The 19,265-nt window shown below is 40.1% G+C and overlaps 1 long non-coding RNA gene across 1 annotated transcript; it reads right to left on the bottom strand.

Annotated features, from left to right (window-relative positions):
• Positions 1-607: 607 nt before the first annotated feature.
• On the bottom strand, positions 608-18,456 carry LOC109936554. The gene is made up of 3 exons (XR_002261448.2): positions 18,289-18,456; positions 10,769-10,874; positions 608-675 (listed from the first exon to the last, which is right to left on the bottom strand). It is a non-coding gene; the product is annotated as an uncharacterized LOC109936554 (long non-coding RNA).
• Between the last annotated feature and the right edge of the window lie 809 nt (positions 18,457-19,265).

The following is a 19,265-nucleotide window of genomic DNA, read 5'->3' as shown; positions in this document are numbered from 1 at the left end:
TTTGCTCAGATACCAGCAGGCAGCACACAGGAGCAAAGTGTGCACCACTGGAACACTGCTTAACATTTACACTGCCTCGCTCACTTCATTACAATTTTTGGTTAAATAATGAACAGACCATGTTACCACTTCCTAAGGGAATCTGAAAATTATAAATAAACCCCGAAACCCATAAAATGGAAAAATGAGATAATATTGACAAACCTAAAGAACACCACTTCACAATGGTTATTTCCACGACACCTGATCAAATATTTCAGTTCTGAGTACGTAAAGAAAAAAGGCATTTCAAACCAAGTTGGAATTTATTACAATCCAGCACACAGGATTAGAAGAATTTACTGAATATTTCTACTAACCTTAAAAAAGACAATCCTTCAAGAGAATATTAACTTCACCAACTTGCTGTTTGAAAGGCACATTACAAATTTATACCTTTTTTAAAGAAATCCTTTAATTAATTTTGATTTCTGCAACTACGTTAAATACCAAATGCAGATAAAAGAATATCGAGCAACTAAAAATGTAAAGTTTGATTAAGGTGACCTTTAAAATGATTGATGCACAATTTGCTCAGTTTAATCATTATCAGTAAACTTGTACAGTACCTGTTATATTGTTCAAGATATCCTTGAGATGATTGAAACTATTTAGAAGTAGATCTTGCTCTTCCTCCTGAAATAAGAATATGAAATATGAAAATAGATAATTAACACTGATTCAAGGAATATATTATTCAACCAGCCACAAAAAGCAGTTGAAGAAATATGCAGTTTAGAATTTGAAGTGCCTAGCCATGTGGGTAGATGCAAGGATATGCACTTTTAGCAGGAAGAAAACAGGAGCTGAATAGTATTTAAATGGATAAAGACTGAAGAAATCTACAGAACAGAGGGATTTGGGAGTTCTCACACATAAATCACAAAAAGCTAGCATCCAAGTTCAGTGTGTAGTAGGAAAGGCAAATGAAATGTTGACTTTTATTTCAGAGGGAATGGAGTTTACAAGTAGGGAGGTTTGCTAAAACAATACAAGCACTAGTCAGACCACAGCTGGAATACCTTGAACAATTTTGGGTTTCTTACCAAAGTAAAGATATACTAATATTGGACACACTGTAGAAGGTTTGCAAGGCTGATACCAGGTAGGAAGGGACTGTCTTATAAAGAAACGTTGAACAGGTTAAGCCTGTACTCATTGGAGTTTAGAAGAATGAGAATACTGAAATACAAGATTCTTAAGGGGCTTAAGAAGGTAGATGCAAAAAGGTTGTGGGAGAGTCTAGAACCAGAGGGCATAATCTCAGAGTAAGGGGTCGTACGTTTAAGAGAAATAAAAGGGGACATACTTCTCTCAAAGGATATTGAATCTCTGGAATTCTTTACCACAAAGGGGTGGTCATTAGGTATATTCAAAGCTGAGATTGACAGATTTTTAATCAGTAAAGAAATCATGGGTTATAGAGAAAAGGCAGGAAAAGTGAAGTCGTGTATTATCAGATCAACCACGACCACTCTGAATGGTAGACCAGATTCGGCTGAAATGCCTACTTCTGCTTCTATATCTTATAGGGGAGGCATCATACATCACTGAGGAGACAACTGCTTAGTGGTACTGTCACTGGACTAATAATCCTAAAAACCAATGAAATATTCAGGGGACCCAGGTTCATGACCCCCACATCAGTTAGTGGCATTTGAATTTAGTACAAATCTGTAATTACGAGTCTAATGACGACCATAAAACCAGATGGAGAACTCCATTGGGTTTACTTAAGTCCTGCCATCATATCCTGGTCTGGCCTACGTGTGACTCCACACCCACAGCACTGTGGTTGATTCTAAACTGCTCTCTTAGGCAATTATGATGGGCAATAAATGCTGGCTGGCCAGCAACGCCCACATCCCATAAATGAATATATATAAAAAAGTCTTATAGTCTTTGTCCCAATTGTCTTCTGGACAATGTGTTGCAAATTCTGGTTATAATTAAAGGTGAGCTGTAATATATTTGACGGTTACCTAATAGGTTATTGAGTTTCAAATTTGAATGCTTCACAGTAATCTAAACACAACATAGTGCAAGACTAAAACAACCCCTACACAACACTGATACTAGCAAATGCTAAACTTGCTGCCACAAAAGGAATTAAATCTCTAATCATGTTCAATTTTGGAGCATGATTTTCTGACCTCTTGCCTGGTATTCAATGCAGGCATGGCCACTCATGCTTCTAAGAAACGTTGCATTGGAAATGCATAAATACCAAGCAGCCTCACTGAGTGAGCTACTCGAGTCAGAACTGAATTTTCTCTGCTCAAAACAGAGCAGATGAAGATGAACTCAAAATGATAGTTTAGGAATGATCACATTAATTTTTTGGAATTCATAGCATTTTGTGAAGGCAGATCCATATAGATCCATAACTACCTACAAATGCATTCAAAGCATTCAACTGCTGACTTTCTGAAAAAGCACCACAGATTACACTAGGAGCAGTGCTCATTTAGGTGACTGCATTCAAAAAGTAGGAACAAGCTCAGGAGCTTTTATTAAGAGCACAATGTCATATTGTCACGAGCTGGCCAGTTTATCTATCAATACCAATTCAATCCTCGTTCCAAGAAATCACGCACCAGAATTTCCATACCACTACCTTCCAGCAAACTTGGTAGTAACAATGGCACTACCATCATAATGAGCACATTGAAGATTCCATGCTGAGGTGAGAAGTTTATACAAATCTAAGCTGTGGCCTCTGTAAAATGATGCTGCCAACACTACCAAGTTTCTGAAAAAAATTAACTGTGCATAATTTTAGTGTTTTGAGTATATAATCCCAAATAATCTGTATTGCAATCTAAGTGTAATTTTGTGATAGATGTGTTCAAACAAAAAGACAGCAGATTCTATGTTGAGACAACAGTGTGGAGCTGGAGGAACACAGCAGGCCAGGCAGCATCACAAAGTTGATGTTTCGTGTTGGGATCCTTCTTCAGAAATGGGGAGGGGGAAAGAGAGCTCAGAAATAAAGAGAGAGAGGAGATCAGTGAGATGGTGATAGGTGAGTGCAAGTAGGCAGTGGTGGGGATTGGTCAGTGGGATGGGTTCCATGCTTAGGCCATCAGGCTGTAGGGTCCCGAGGCGGAATAGGAGGTACTACTCCTCCGGTTTGCGGGTGATGTCATTGTGACACTGGAGGCGGCCCAGGATGGACATGTCACCCAGAGAGTGGGAGGGGGAGTTAAAATGGTTGGCGACCGGAAGGTGTTGCCATTTGTCGCATACAGAGCGCAGATGCTCCTCAAAACAGTCTCCAAGTCTACGCTTGGTCTCACCGATGTAGAGGAGACCACATCGGGAGCAACGGATACAGAAGACCAAATTGACGGATGTGCAGGTGATATGAAAGGTTTGTTTTGGGCCTTGGATGGAGGTGAGGTGGTGGTATTGGGGCAGGTGTAGCAGTTCCTGCGGTTGCAGGCAAAGGTGCCGGGTGTGGTGGGGTTAGTGGGGTGTGTGGAGCAGAAGAGGGATTCGCGGAGAGAGCAGTCCCTATAAAAGACAGACAGAGGTGGGGAGAGAAATATCTCTGTCTTTGGTTGTGGGGTCGGATTGTAGGTGGTGGAAGTTGTGGAGAATGATACGCTGGATGTGGAGGTTGGTGGGGTGATATGTGACGACAAGGAGGATTCCTTCTTTATTTCTGGAACAAAAACAGAAGTTGCTGGAAAAGCTCAGCAGGTCTGGCAGCATCTGTGAAGAGAAAATCACAGTTAGTGTTTCGGGTCCGGTGACACTTCCTCAAAACCGTCTTTATTTTTGTTGGGGAGGAGGAGGAGAAGGGGGTGTGAGGGCAGAAGTGCGGGAGATGCGGCTAAGGGCATTTTCGATCACCGGAGGGGGTAAGTTACAGTCCTTGAAATAGGAGGACATCTGGGACGTTCAGGAGTGGAACGCCCCATCCTGGAGGCAGGTGCAGTGGAGGCGGAGGAATTGATAGTATACGATTGCATTCTTGCAGGAGGCTGGGTGAGAGGAGGTATAGTCCAGGCAGCTGTGGGAGTCGGTGGACTTGAAATAGATGCCAGTTTTGAGGTGGTCACCAGAGATGGAGACAGAGAAGTCCAAGGAGGAGAGGAAGGTATCGGAGATGGCCCAAACCTTTCATATCAGACAGGGGTTCACCTGCCCATCCATCAACTTGTTCTACCATATTTGCTGCTCCCGATGTGGCCTCCTCTACATCAGGGAGACCAAGCACAGACTCGGAGAGCATTTTGCAGAGCATCTGCGCTCTGTAAACAACAAACGACAACACCTTCCGGTCGCCAACCATTTTAACTCCCCCTTCTACTCCCTGGGTGACGTGTCCATCCTGGGCCTCCTCCAGTGTCACAATGACACCACCGACAAAATGGATGAGCAACACCTCACATTCCACCTCAGGAGCCTACAGCCCGATGGCTTAAATATGGAATTCACCAGTTTTAAAATCTCGCCACCCCGGCCTCATCCCACGTCCAACCCTCCCTTTCAACCCTGCCTCCTTGACCTGACACAACTGGTCCATCTTCTCTCCCACCTATCCGCCCCTCCCATCCCAAAGACCAATCCCCAATGGTCCCTACCTGCACTCAGCTTTACCATCCCACCTACCTTCCCCAGCCTCACCCCTCCTCTATTTCTGAGCTCCCTTCCCCCTCCCCATTTCTGAAGAAGGGTCCCAACACGAAACATCAACTTTCCTGCTCCTCTGATGCTGCCTGGCCTGCTGTATTCTGCCAGCTTCACATGGTGTTGTCTATGCTCCAACATCTGCAGTTCTTGCTATCGCAGGTTCTTGGTTACCTTTTCTCGAGCCTAGACCAATAATATCCTGAGCTAGCAAAAATCTAAGGCAATTGGTCCAAGGTAGATGGATGGACCTAGGAAACAGACCTCACCAAATGTCAGAAAGAGTTCAAGAGGCTGAATTGCTGATTCCTGTCCTTACTTCTCTCTGTATTAAACACCTCATGTGCACAATCTGTTATTGAAATAGTCAAAAGTCACTTTCAAACCAAAATCCTAAGTGTGAAAGGTGAATTCTGAACCACATTATCAATCACTAAAAACTCCTAAAAATATTGTTAACATTTCTACAGCAGCTTTGTCTCCTTGGGGTTAATGCACTGATAATGACTGAATTAATATAATTGTACCTTCACTATAATGAAAGTCTAGGCATGCATTCTAAAAGACTGAAAATATCACTGAGCAGTAATTACTGTAAAACTATTATGGGCTATAGATATGGAAAATGACAGCTGGGAGTAATTTACTATTGGACTGGAGAAAGACAGTCAAATATATCTGGCGAGAGTGTTTTTTTTTAAATTTAGTGAAACCACTTTCATTTTTCAGTTCACCATTACAATTATGCTATCAGGGAAAGTATTCTCATCTAACAATAGCTGAATTTACCTCCCAAAATAAACAACATTAATTCTAACAATGCCATGTTAGTTTTCAAATGAGCCACATGACGTATGAGTGATGTGTCAAATAAAAATCTGCACCCACCTGATGCTACAGTCAAGTAACAGCTCGTAGCAGATACATCACAGTAAAAACTATGACATACCTGATACGGCCTTGTTGTTTTGCTCTCCCCCAATAACACAGCCTGCAGCAGCATAGGAAATGGAAAACAAAGCAGTAAAAAAAAAATTGAAAAAGCCATGAGCTGGAAAGAACAGCTGAGAAAAGCTAGCATCTTCTGATTCATTTCACAATGTGGCCACAGCCACATACAGGAGAGACTCACTCAGCTAATTCTCACTTTCATTTCTAGACCCTATTTTTAAAATGCCAACAATTAAATTTCCAAACCACTTATGCAATCTAGCACTACCATGATACTGGCTGGAAAGTATATTTGTGCAGAAACCAGACAAGGTCAGATTTGGGATTCTTGAGTTTGGGACTCATCTTAATTGCAGTACTTCACACGCAGGTTATGTCATGGCTCAGAAGGACCGTAGATTTAAGGAAATCAAGTCTAACACAGAAGACTACATACATGAGAAACCAATACAGAGAAAACTTCAGAATGTAACACTGATTAGAGAAAATATTTTAAAAGGCAAAAGAAGCAAATTTTAAAAATATCATTTATCAATCAATCAAAAAAGGTGATGTACATACTTCCTAGATAGTGATGTGACAATAATTTAACTGATTTAACATCAAGCAAAAGAAATTCCAACTAAGACAGACATGAACAGCAACCAAATGCAAACAGTTATAATTGGCTCCATGTAGAAATATTTCAGTGCTGAAACAGTTTATTTTGGTGATTAAAATTAACACTTATTCTGGAGTTCAAATGGTAAACATTTGAGAATCCTTTCATGAAATTAAAAAAAAGCAATTGCAATTTTTAGCCTTGTAGAAATTGTCTTTTCAATATACTAGGTTACCATTCACAAATTTAAAGAGCATTGCCAGCTTATCACTAAAAATTTTCTGTGATTGTATTCTGGTGGCCATTTGAACCATTTTACAGTAGTTCACCCAAGAGATTATTGTTCTCTGTTATCTACACCAACAGTGCAATAATGATTAACCAGAAATTAGCAATCCTTTACGTGAAGTAATATGGTCACTAAATTTAATGCACAATGGCTCTCATTTTCGACTAATATAGAAAAACTAAGATGCTGGTAATCTGAAATAATACAAAAAAGTGGAAATACTCAGCATATCATTCCATGAAATGTTAACACTTATTTCTCCCTCTCTTCAGATGGTGCCTGACATGCTGAGCGATTCCACCATTTTCTGTTTTAATCTCAATTAGATCAAAGGTCTGATTTTACAGGTTAAAAGAATAAACAATGATTTAAAAGTCCACTGAAACAATAAATAAATGCAAAGACATAGAAGGAACAAATTCCAAAATAAAAGTTAATAGCTAACAGCATAAAATTAAGTAGGACCATGAGTGGCAAGGAGAATGTAAACAGACTTCAAGGGGTTTAAGAGAAATTGAGCATGTGGGCAAATTCACAGCAGTGTAATGTGGATGAGTGTGAAGTTGCCCAATTTAGGTGAAAAAAAAAGAACGGCAGAGTATTATTTAAATTGTGATAGAGAGGGAAAGATTGATGTACAAAAAGGGCCTGGTGTCCTTGTACACCAGAAAACAAGTCTGAAGGTGCAGCAACCAGTTAGGAAGGCAAATGATGTGTTGGCCTTCGTTGTAAGAGGGTTGGGGTATACAAGCAAGGAAGTCTTACTACAGTGGTACTTTTAGTCTCCTTATCCAAGACATAATTGTCAGAGAGGGAGTGCAGCAAAGGTTCCTGGGATAGCATATTTGCCATATAAGGAAAGATTGCGTCGACTAGGCCTGTATTCACTGGAGTTCAAATGAAAGAAAGGGGATTGCATTGAAAAAGTTCTAACAGGGCTAGACAAACCAAATGCAGAGATGATAGTTCTCCTGCGTGGGGAGTCCAAAGCAAAAGGCCATGGACTCTGGATACGCAATACGTCATTTTGGACTGAGATAAGAGATTTGTCAGAGGATACTATCACAGACTTGGCCTAAGGAGGCCAAGTCAATGAATATGTTTAAGAAAGAAAGTGATAGATTATCAGACTCTAAAAGTGTAAAGACCTATGGGGAAAGAACAGGATTATGATAACAAGATAAAGGTTTAGCCATGATAAAGTTCAATAGTGGAGTGGGCTCAATGGGCAAAATGCTCCTATTTTCTAGATTTCTAGTTATGCTCAATAATAAAGATCATTGAACATGACAAAACATTTTTAAATTGGCAGATATGAAGGTTTCTTTTTCATTACAGTTTCTGGAAAAACGTATCGCAACGTAAATTTACCTTTTAAAGAACCCAACGTGAGCTCGGCTTTGAATTAGTCGCTAACATTTCTGAAAAAATTCCTAAACATTAGTTTTAATCCAACACGTTTAGGAGCTCTCTATCAATCTTTTGCTAAGCATGGGACAGGCAACAGCACATACTTCCCAGCAAGCATAAGGGGTGGCTTGTGAAAAAATCCTCAAGCAATGAACACAATTATAGTGAAGGATTACAATTGTTACAAACAACAATCTAAAAATTAGGAAAGAAAAAAACTTTTTTTAAAAAAATCAGAACTCTATCAGAAACATTAATATCATCTCACTCTAGTACATGTTCCAGACAGAGACCTATAAACACAGACTTTTAAACAAGAAATTTGCAGAACGAGACAGTAGCCCTCTCACTGAGATGAGAATCTCCTGTTTCTTACAACTACAGTTTAAATCTGAGAAGCAGATTCAATAAAAATTTCTACATCACAACATACTCACTAGTATTTCTTTGCACTCACCTTTCACCTTTCTTTTTAAAAAAAAAATAAACTGTCAAATGAAATGCACCACGGTTGCTCCCTAGACTCTTCTGTAATCAGAATCAGGCAAATGATCACAATGTTCTAGTACATCCTAATAATTCTCCCTTTTTCAGCATGCAAGTACCTGGCCTCCTCTTGGTACCCTCCAGTGCCAGCAACATTACTGTTTATTACTGACCATGTGATGAATCAGAGCTGCAAAACTACATGCTGCCCTGACACAGTCATGCAACATACAGGTTAAGAATCTGCCATTCAGAAAATTGAATTCTCCAAATGCACCCTGCTAAAGAGTTATTGCCCACACTAAAAACATTTATGAAGTTTTATTATAAAATTAATAAACATTTTAGTTACTGACTTTGCAACTATATACAGGAGTCCAAAGAGATTCCTAACCCTCACAGGCAGGCTGCCTTGCAGTACACTCAATTGGGACATCATAATTTACAACTGGTGCCTAGAAAGGATAAAAACAACATCCCATTTAGCAGTTGCTGCTGAAATCAGTGCCGTTCAGATGAAGGTAAAATCAGATGCACCTCTGATGTTGCAAATGGTGTTATCATTGCCAATACATTGGGCTTGGGCACAAACATAAAATATGTTCTATTTAATGACACAGTGAAGGATTGCCAGAAATTCTACAACAGAAGCAGTTGGTATTTGAGAGGGGAGTGATGTAAAAGAACAGTAGACCACCCTGAAGAAGTATGTATCTTTCAGTGTTAAATAAATAAGCTGGACACAAAGTTCTTTGAATTATTCTCTTCACTGCTCCCAGCAAAGATAAGGTTGGAAAACTAAGATTTAATTGAACAAAAGAAACTTCAGTTGATAGGCAGATTTCAACTCACAAACTTGAGAAATGAATTTAAATGGATGACATTTAATATTTTAGAACTGAAAAATAATGAGAGTCATAAAACGTCAGCAAACATGGGTTTAATGGCAGTATGTTTTCTCCTGCTGCTATTTCTTTGTGATCTCTGTCGTTCAGTGTCAGGGACGACGTGATAACTATTCCTTTGTCACACTCAATGTCAGTGATTTAACTTTATGCCTCAGAACAGCAAAATAACACACTGAGCATGGCAGTCATCCTGGATCCAGTGTAGGCTTGACCAAAGTGACGCAAGTTTTCTCTGTTAATTCACTCATGGGACACGTGTATTGCTGTCTGGGCCAGCATTTATTGCCCATTCTTAGGTGCCTTTCAGAAGGTGCTGGTTAACGGCTTTCTTAAAATACTGCACTCCATATGCTGTAGGCACATGCAAATACAATGCCATTAGGGAAGGAACTCCAGGATTTTGATCCAGTGACACTAAAGGAACGACAATGTTTTTCCAAGTCAAGATGGTGAGTGGCTCGGAGGGAAATTTGCAGGTGGTGGTTTCGCATGTATCTGCTGCCCTTGTACTTCTAGATGTCAGTGGCTGAGAGTTTGGAAAGTGCTATCTCAGGATCTTTGACAAATTTCTACAGTGCATTTTGTGCAAGAATCTTACTTGCCACTTTTCTGCAAAGTCTGGATACTCTCCAAGTCTTGTTGCATTTGGGCATAGGCTGCGTTGTGAAGACAAGAAAGCTCCTGGCCTTTTCCCTCATTGCATTCAGCCCACTGGGATGCCAACAGCTGAACCTCCTAGTTTTGCCTAATACTAGACAAAGTAGGCCAGTCTGGAAAAAAACAGTATCTTGAAATAGCTAAATTAGAAAGTAGTTTCTAAATTTTGTTTTCACTCTTCTTCACCTATTACCAGTGGCTGGGTAGCATTTGAATAACATATCAATAATCCTCACGACATTGCTTAAGCTTCACGAGAAAAGAGACATAGTAAAAATGCACAACCAACACTCAAACACTGGCCAGCAGACAAGTACAGCCATGCTACCATCATCAAATTCACAGATCATAGAATCATAGAATCCCCACAGTGTGGAAACAGGCCCTTCGCCCCAACAAGTCCACACGGAACCTCAGAGCAGCCCACCCAGACCCATCCCCCTATAACCCACCTAATCTACACCTCCCTGAATACTACAGGCAATTTAGCATGGCCAATCAACCTAACCTGCACATCTTTGGACTGCGGGAGAAAACCGGAGCACCCGGAGGAAACCCACGGAGACATGGGGAGGATGTGCAAACTCCACAAAGACAGTCGCCCGAGGCTGGAATTGAACCCGGGTCCCTGGCACTGTGAGGCAGCAGTGCTAACCACTGTGCCACCGTGCCACCCGTATCATCTGCAACAGATTTGGTGATCAATCACGCTTATACCATATAATCTGTATACCGCATCAATGTAACCTACCAGAACAGCAAAAAGGAAATTTCCTCAAGAAAACTTACCAATGGAGTATGAGTGGTCCATCTTGAATTTCGCTTTATAGCACCAACGACACTATTTATTTCACCTTGCACAATATAAATGCTTTTATCGATCATCATGAAGGATCTGCAAACAATGAAATTGAAACTTTATAAGAATTGCCAAGAGAGGATTTCATTCTATCGTGTGTATACATTTATATAAATACACATCAAATTATTTTTGAAGCTGGAAACAGAAGCTTATTCTCAGTCACAGTCAAATTATAAAGATAAGACAAACGAGGATTTCCAATAGAGATGATTGCTATAATCTGATTCAAAATTAATCAATGTTCCCTAATATTAACATAAATACAATGTTAACTGCTTTGTATCCATGTGTTGGATGTGGACTTCAGCACTGCAGAAGATAGACAGTAGAGTTTCATCTCAATTTTATGCCTTCATAGTGGTTTACAAACATGCTCAAGTAATTTGCATAGGTATTCCTGGACTAATCCAAGTGGAAATAATTGCCTATATTCTTTATTACTTAGCGGTCCCCAAAGGAAAGGACATATTTGACATCACTACAAACCAATGTCACTCTTGGGATGTGTTACGGACCAGACCAAACCCCCCTCAAATACATCAGAGAGATAGCCTAGACCCTAACTTTTTCTTATTTAAAGGTAAGCATAAGGTGCTGTGTTCCAGATGTAATTTGATTGGTTACACTGCTCAGCTTTAAGCAAAACATACTTTATTCTTAATCTACAGTTAAAATACAAACAAAAGAAAGAGGATTTCATTTAAGTTTTCCACTCGAGCTAAAGTTAACAGAATACATTATTTAACTACTGAACAGCAACTGTTCCAATAATAGTAACATTCCAAAAGCAAAATTTCTTTTTTAAAATTGAATAATTGCAGATGTTCAAAATCAGAAACAAAAACACAAATTGCTGGAAAATTCAGGAAAATAAATTGTCGTGCACGCAATTCTGGCAGAGAGAACTCCTGCTTTTAGCTGTAACAGAGGAATAACAGCTTTCACAGTCAACTTCAAAAGCCAAACAAAAACCCTGATTTTACTAATTCCAATCCCGATTCCACCCATTCATGCTGCTTCTATTGTTCCAACATTTTAAAACAAAAACCCACGGCCTGACAAGCTGTTTATTTTATTGGCTTGTAACAGACCACTCAGTACCTCCATCTCAACCTCTCAAAAAAAGAACAAAATACATCTCTTAAAACTATAGTATCGTCACATATGCAACAACTGGTGCTTACTGTAGTAAGACTAACTCAAGATCTGGATTTACCAAAACAGTGTAAACATAACTTCACTACAAGTTTCAAAGTTAAAATATCATGTAGATGCAGTATAGGATACAGGAGCAGATCAGGCCATTAACCCCTAGGGTCTGTTTCACCAATCAACCAGGTCATGGTTGACGTCCTACCTCAGCATCGTTTTCAGAGACTACCCCATATCCCTTTGATATCATTAATATCATGAAATTTATAGAATCTGTCTTGAATATACCTAATAACCTTCACAGCTCTCTGGGCAGAGAACTACAAAGAACCTCTATCCTGTGTGAAGAAATTCCACCTCATCTCAATCCTAAATAGTCTCCCACTTATTCTTAGGCTGTCTCCCTGATTTAGCCTCCTCCAGACTAGGGTAACACCCTTCTTGCAACCATATATGCAGGAATATCCATTCTACAGAATTAGTTCTTTGCTGTGTCACTGTTCATTTCAAATTAATCCATTTTAAGTCAAACTCATAAATACTATACCAATTTTACTGAAAACTAAATACTTGAAAAGACATTTAGAGTAACATAAAACTCTTTGGAAAATCCTGTAGGTTTCTAAAAGTCTTTATGCTAATGCCATCTGTCTACAACAGAGTCTTGAAAAATTAATGCATGTTGCTTTGTTTTCCATTATAATATACTCCAAGATCACAGGCCAAATTAATCATTTTTAATTAATCAATGGGAATCAGCAATTGGTTGCAGCAGTTATGATTATTTATAGATGCCAAGCTTGAACAAAGAACATAAAGTAAATGCTAAATAAAAACCGAAAAAACTGCAAATGCTGTAAATCAGAAACAAAAACAAAGTCGCTGGAAAAACTCAGCAGGTCTGGCAGCATCTGTGAAGGAAAAAACAGGGTTAACGTTTCAGGTCTGGTGACCCTTCTTCTGAACTCTTAGCTAAACAAATAGCAAATGGTTCCAAAGTTATCGAATTAACACCAACCAATTTTTTCTTGACTAAATATAGTGATGAGGGTCATACAGTTGATGTGGTTTACATAAACTTCAGTAAGGCTTTGACAAGGTCCCTCATGGAAGGCTGGTCCAAAAGGTAGCAGCCCATGGGATCCAAGGTAACTTGCTAAACTGACTCTAAAATTGGCTTGCAAATAGGAGGCGAAGGGTGATGATGGAGTTGTTTGTGTGATTGGAAGCCTGTGACCAGTGGTGGACCACAGAGATCTGTACTGGGATTATTGCTGTTTGTTATATACGTTAACAACTTGAATGCGAATGCAAAAGGTATGATTCGTAAGTTTGCAGATGACACGCAAATCGGTGAAGTTGTTATAGTGAGGAAGATGGTCGTGAACTATAGTCTGATATTGATCAGCTGGTAAATTGGGCAGAGCAATGGCAGATGGAAAATAATCCTGAGAGGTGCGAGGTCATGCATTTTGGGAGATATAACAAGGGAAGATATACACACTGAATGGCAGGTCATTAGTGAGCACTGAGGTACAAAGGGACCTTGGTGTACAAATCCATAGAACCCTGAAGCTAACACTCAGATAAACAGGGTGGTGAAGGTGGCAGACGGGATGCTTGCCTTCAAAAGCTGGAGCACAGAACTTAACAGCAAGGAAGTCCTGTTAAAACTTTACAAAACAGTGGTTAGGCCACATTTGGAATACTGCGTGTAGTTCTGGTCGCTGCACTATCGGAAGGATGTTTTTGCACTGGAGAGGATGCAGAGTAGATTCATCAGCATATCTCAGTTATGAGGACAGACTGGATAAACTGGGTTTGTTCTCCCTGCAACATAGGAAGCTGATGGGGAATCTGATTGAAGTATACAGACTTATGGAGAGGCATTGACGGGGTAGATCATGAGAATGTTTTCTCCAATGGTAGACATGTTTAAGACCAGAGGGCACAGATGAGGTAAGGAGTAAGTGCTTTAGAGGAAATCAGTAAAAATATTTTCTCCCAGAGGGGTGCTGGAATGAACAACCTGAGGGGGCAGTGGAGGCAGGTACTCTCACAACATTTGAGAAGCATCTTAAAATGCCAGGGCAGAGGAGTCTATGGACCAAGTGCAGGTAAACACAATTAGTCTAGTGTTTGCTAATCAGCATAGACATGGTGGGCTGAAGGGCCTGTTTCTACGCTGTATGAGTCTATGTTTAATCACCAACTCTACCCAACTTCCGAAAACTGTAGTCAATTGCACTGTCATCACTTCACAGCCAGCATGTTTTGCAACAGCCCAAAGATTTCAGCAATCCAATCTGATATGAGTAGGCTATGCAACCCTTCAAGCCTAATCCATTCAACAAAATATTGCTTCATGGTCTACTTCAGCTCCATATTTCCACACTATTCTCAGATCCCTTAATCTCCAAAGTTCTACCTGTCTTGAATATATTCAATGACCCTTTAGGGAGATTTCAAAAGATATACAATCTTTTAAGTGAACAAGTTTCTCTTCTACTTATTCTTAAATGGCTAAGTCTTATTCTGAGAGTGTGGTCCCTGGTTCAGGGCTCTACAAACAAGGGAAATATCCTCCCAGCAAGCCCCTTAAGAATTTTGTGTTTCAATGAGATCATCTCTTATGCTTCTAAAATCCAGGGAATATAATCCCTTTTTAACCAATCTCTCAGATGATTCCTTCATACCAAGAATCAACCAAATAAACTGATGCTGCATTCCCTTAAAGGTGAGTACATCCTTCCTCTTAGGCAAAGAGATTAAAACTGTACAGACTACTCCAGGTTTGGTTTCTCCTACAAAATTATAGTAAGGTTATTTCATTCTTAAACCTTAAACCCTTTATGATAAAAGCTAATATATTATTTATGTCCTCATTTCTGCTGTACTTGCATTGTTCATTCTTTATTTCAAGAAAAATACACTCAGGACCCTCTGACAACCAAGAGTTACATCTTCATAAATGAGATTTGTCAAATCCCATTTCCCTTTCAAAAACTCAGGTTGACTCTGGATAATAATATCATGATTCTCCAAGTGTCCTGTTACCATTGCTACTATTCCTTTAATATTAATACCAGGTGCACTGACCGATAGTGAAGAAACAACAGCCTACCTCCATTATCACATGACAGTTATATTAGCAACTTTCTACTCTATGGACATATCTTAAAATTGAGAGAATTCTGGAAAATCAAAACAAGCGTATCCACAATCTCTGTAACTGTCTAGAATTAAAATCATAGGATACAGGCCATAAGGTCAAGGGGATCTGTCATTTTCAAGTCCCTATAATTTCGCCAACACTATCTTTGCAAATAATATCCCTGAACTGCTTCTTTCCACTGGATCATTGGCTCTCCATGATATCTGGAATGTTTTCAATGTCTTCCACCATGCAGACAAATACAGTGTTTGTTTAATGACCCTATTTCCATTTTCCACTTTATAATTTCTCCTGTCTTAGCCTCCAAGGTATTAATGCTTACTCTCACTCATTTCTTTTTAACATTTCAAAATCTCAGAGTTTCAACTTTCAAAGTCTGCCTTTAGCTTACTCATGCTTATTTGCTCTCTATCAATTTCTTGGCCAGTCTATATCGCAGCTAAAATCCTCCAAATCTGCAGCCTTACTACTTGTTGGGTAAAATTTTAAGCTTATTCCTTTAATATTGAACTATTTTTACCTTCTCTTTTTAGCCAGAGTTGGACCACTTTTTCCACACTGTAAGTTTTTAGTTTACCTAAAAAAAAAATGTGGTTGTTGGAAGTGTGCTATTGAAATGTGTAGCAATTTAAGTTTCACATTAATTTCACTTTGGTTATATTGTCACCTACACTACGATCAAAGTAGCAAACCAGGCACATTTGTAAACAAGTGACAAGGTTGACTGATATAAACAATAAACATTTGGGTACATATTAGCCAATAGATCAACATCAAGCTTATACTAAACTCAACACACTTCAGCTACATTTTGACCCTATATATAAAATTAGGTTGAACTACCTTATTATTAATCTCATAACAATGCATGTTACTGTTTTGTATTCACATTTTGTCAAATTGATACTCCTGAAAAATGTTTAGATGTTTGGAAATGAAATATTTGCTGTTAAATCTTCATATAGAAAATAAGGCATTTCAAATACATTTTCTCATTCTAAAAATATTTTTAAGATCTTGACTGAGATTTCAAACCGATACCTCTTTCTTCCCGTAAGACATCCTGTAAAATTTACTTCCTTGAATAAGCCTTTAGTAGCCCTAATATCACCTTACATGATGCAACAAAGTTTTACTTTAATAATACTCGACACGTGCCTGGAGATACCAACTACTTAAAAACTCTATAGAAATACAAACAAGATAACAAGGTGTAGAGCTGGATGAACACAGCAGGCCAAGCAGCATCATAGGAGCAGGAAGGCTGATGTTTCGGGCCTAGACATAGAAATACAAAACAGTTGTTTCTGCAGGCACTGTGGAAGCACAGGCAAAAGATACAGTCCAGCATTTTCCTAAAACTCTTGACATCACTTGGACTTAGTGGTTTGGTCCAGCCTGCAGCTGCTCTCCAGGAGAGAAACCACTTTTCAACATCAAGTGTACAAGCCCTTTCATTAAATGCACAGTGAGGATCAAAGTAACTAGATGAACATAGGTATATGTTCCGGCAGACATCATATCAGGTCAAAAAGTAATTACTGTTGGTTACACTACACCTATTCTAATCCAATAATTTGATGACAGAGCTGGAGTCTAGAGTAATCAGTTCCAAGAGGAGAATGAAACATAGACAGCAGGAGAGGAACAGGGCATGCATGAAATACATTCTGTCATTCAACATGATTATCTATCTCACCACCAGACTGTCTTCAATAAGCACAGACAGGCATAAGAACACAAGAACCAGGAGCAGGAGGAGATGGACATCTGGCCTTTCGCGCCCACTCCGCCATTCAATAAAATCATGGCTGATCTTTTCATTGCCTCAGCTCCACTTACCCGCCCTCTCACCATGACCCTTAATACCTTTATCATTCAAAAAATTATCTATCTTCCCTTTAAAAACATACTATGAGGAAGTCTCAATTACTTCACTGGGTAAGGAATTCCACAGATTCACAACCCTTTGGGTGAAGAAGTTCCTACTCAATTCAGCCCTAAATCTGCTCCCCCTAACTTTGAGGCTATGCCCTCTTGTTCTAGTTTCACATGCACAAAGACAACCAGGCCCTTCTGCATAGCAGCACACTGCAACATTTTAACTGTTCAAATAATAGTTCTTTTTACTGTTCTTCCCACCAAAATGGATGACTTCACATTTATCAACATTGTATCCCATCTGCCAGATCTTTGCCCACTCACTTAAACTATCTATATCCCTCTGCTTACTTGGCTCTACCACTCATTTCTGTGTCATCCACAAACTTTGACACACTACACATGGTCTCCGTCTCCAAACCGTCTGTGTAAATTGTAAATGATTGCAGTCCCAACACTGATCCTGAGGCATATCACTAGTCACTGACCAGCAACCCACTCTTTGCTTCTTGTTAGTTAATCAAACCTCTATCCACGTTAATACATTGCCCATAACACCGTGCACCTTTATCTTACACAGCAGCCTTTTGTGCAGCACCTTGTTGGATGCTTTTTGGAAATCTAGATACACACATCTACTGGGTCCCCATTGTCCACTGCACTCATAATGTGTTCAAAACAAAAAAAAGCAAAGATAATTCAGTAGAGTGTAGATTACCAACCCCTCTGTAAGGGGAAATAAGGCTACTTCATCAGAAACCTTCATGACTTTGAACACCTGGACTCCAAGGAGAACCTCATAACAAGTGAAGTTCCTGATCCCATTCTGTAAATACCCCCTGAACTCTCACTAAGGCCTTGTGACTTTTCTATGGGGTTGCACCCACAGGGGGTACACAATACTCCAGTTGAACGAAGTGGGGGTGGGGGGGGTGGGGATTGTAAAGGCTTTGGTGGGTGTCAGGCCTCTGCAGCAGCCAATTCTCATTTTGGGGGAAGAGGGGAATGGGGTTAGAATAGCTCTCACTTTTTTTGCACTGTGAATGGGAGGGGCCGAAGGAGGTTGGGAAGAGGGGAACAACTGATGGTATGGGGTGCGGGTTAGGGGGATGGGAAATTTCCAACATATCCAAGATGGCGGCCTGGTTACCGCTGCCGGGAAGAAGGTAGAGAAACCCCCACCCCCAGGAACATTCATACCCGCGCACCAGCAACAGGCAGCTTTTCCCCACCGCTAACCTGCCGAATTACATCTCAGTTCGCAGCCCCAAGTGACAAGCGAAGGATGTTTGTTTTCTCTCGGCCCACCCGAGACGCTACACAATCGGCAGCGACAGCACTCCTCTCCCTAGGAACCGGCACTGCCTGCGTGACGTGGTACGCATGCGTGCGAAGCAGAAGGGCGGGGAAACGAGGTGCCGACCTAACCTGTTGCCGGACGCCGTGATGATAGGCGGGACACTTTGACCAATGAAGAGTCGTACTTCTAGAGCCGGCCGTGACGTCGACCAATCGGTGCCCGTCGGGAGGTGGGACATCAGCTTCATAAAGTTAGGCTGACACCACAGAGGCTGTGCTCGTAGAGGCTGCTGGGTCAATGTGCTTTCCTATTTCCTCAGTAAAGTAGCTCCTGTGCTGGCAACTGCTTGACAATTGATTGCAACCCGCTTCGACTTTCGCAGCTCTGTTTGTGCAGTATCAGAACTCTTTCTTTTCGGTGAAATGGAATTTCTCAGCATGTGTGGTTTAATTCTGATCCTGTGCCCTTGCTGTGAACTCCTGAACCCAATCCACAGTGAACCCTGAACTCAGTGTAATGTTGTGCTGGCACTTCGCGGAATGACGTGGCACCCACTTTGCAAGAATGTTGTGCTTCTGTCATTGTTGTGATGCACTTTTGTCGATGTTTAACTAATGCCTGAAACAGTAGACCAACAGTTTGCAAATATCATCGGCAGTGCTCACGTTTGCCATGCGCAATAGGGTGTGACAGGCATTATGACAATCTCTATTCATAAGTTTATTATAGCTTCCCGGGACAAATTCTGACTTGCAAAGGTTGGGATAGGCAGTTGAGCAAATTTGATGGGAATAAGTCAAACTGGTTTGGTTGCTGAGATTTCACAGGTTTTGATTCATAGTCAAAATTGATTCATTTTATAGAGGGAAAACAACCAACATTTAGTGTTTTTATTTAAAAATCAACACACCTCTAG

The sequence above is a fragment of the Rhincodon typus genome, chromosome 34 (genome assembly GCF_021869965.1).
Source record: "Rhincodon typus isolate 14 chromosome 34, sRhiTyp1.1, whole genome shotgun sequence".
Taxonomy (NCBI): Eukaryota; Metazoa; Chordata; class Chondrichthyes; order Orectolobiformes; family Rhincodontidae; genus Rhincodon; species Rhincodon typus.
This window is presented reverse-complemented; position numbering and strand designations above follow the sequence as displayed.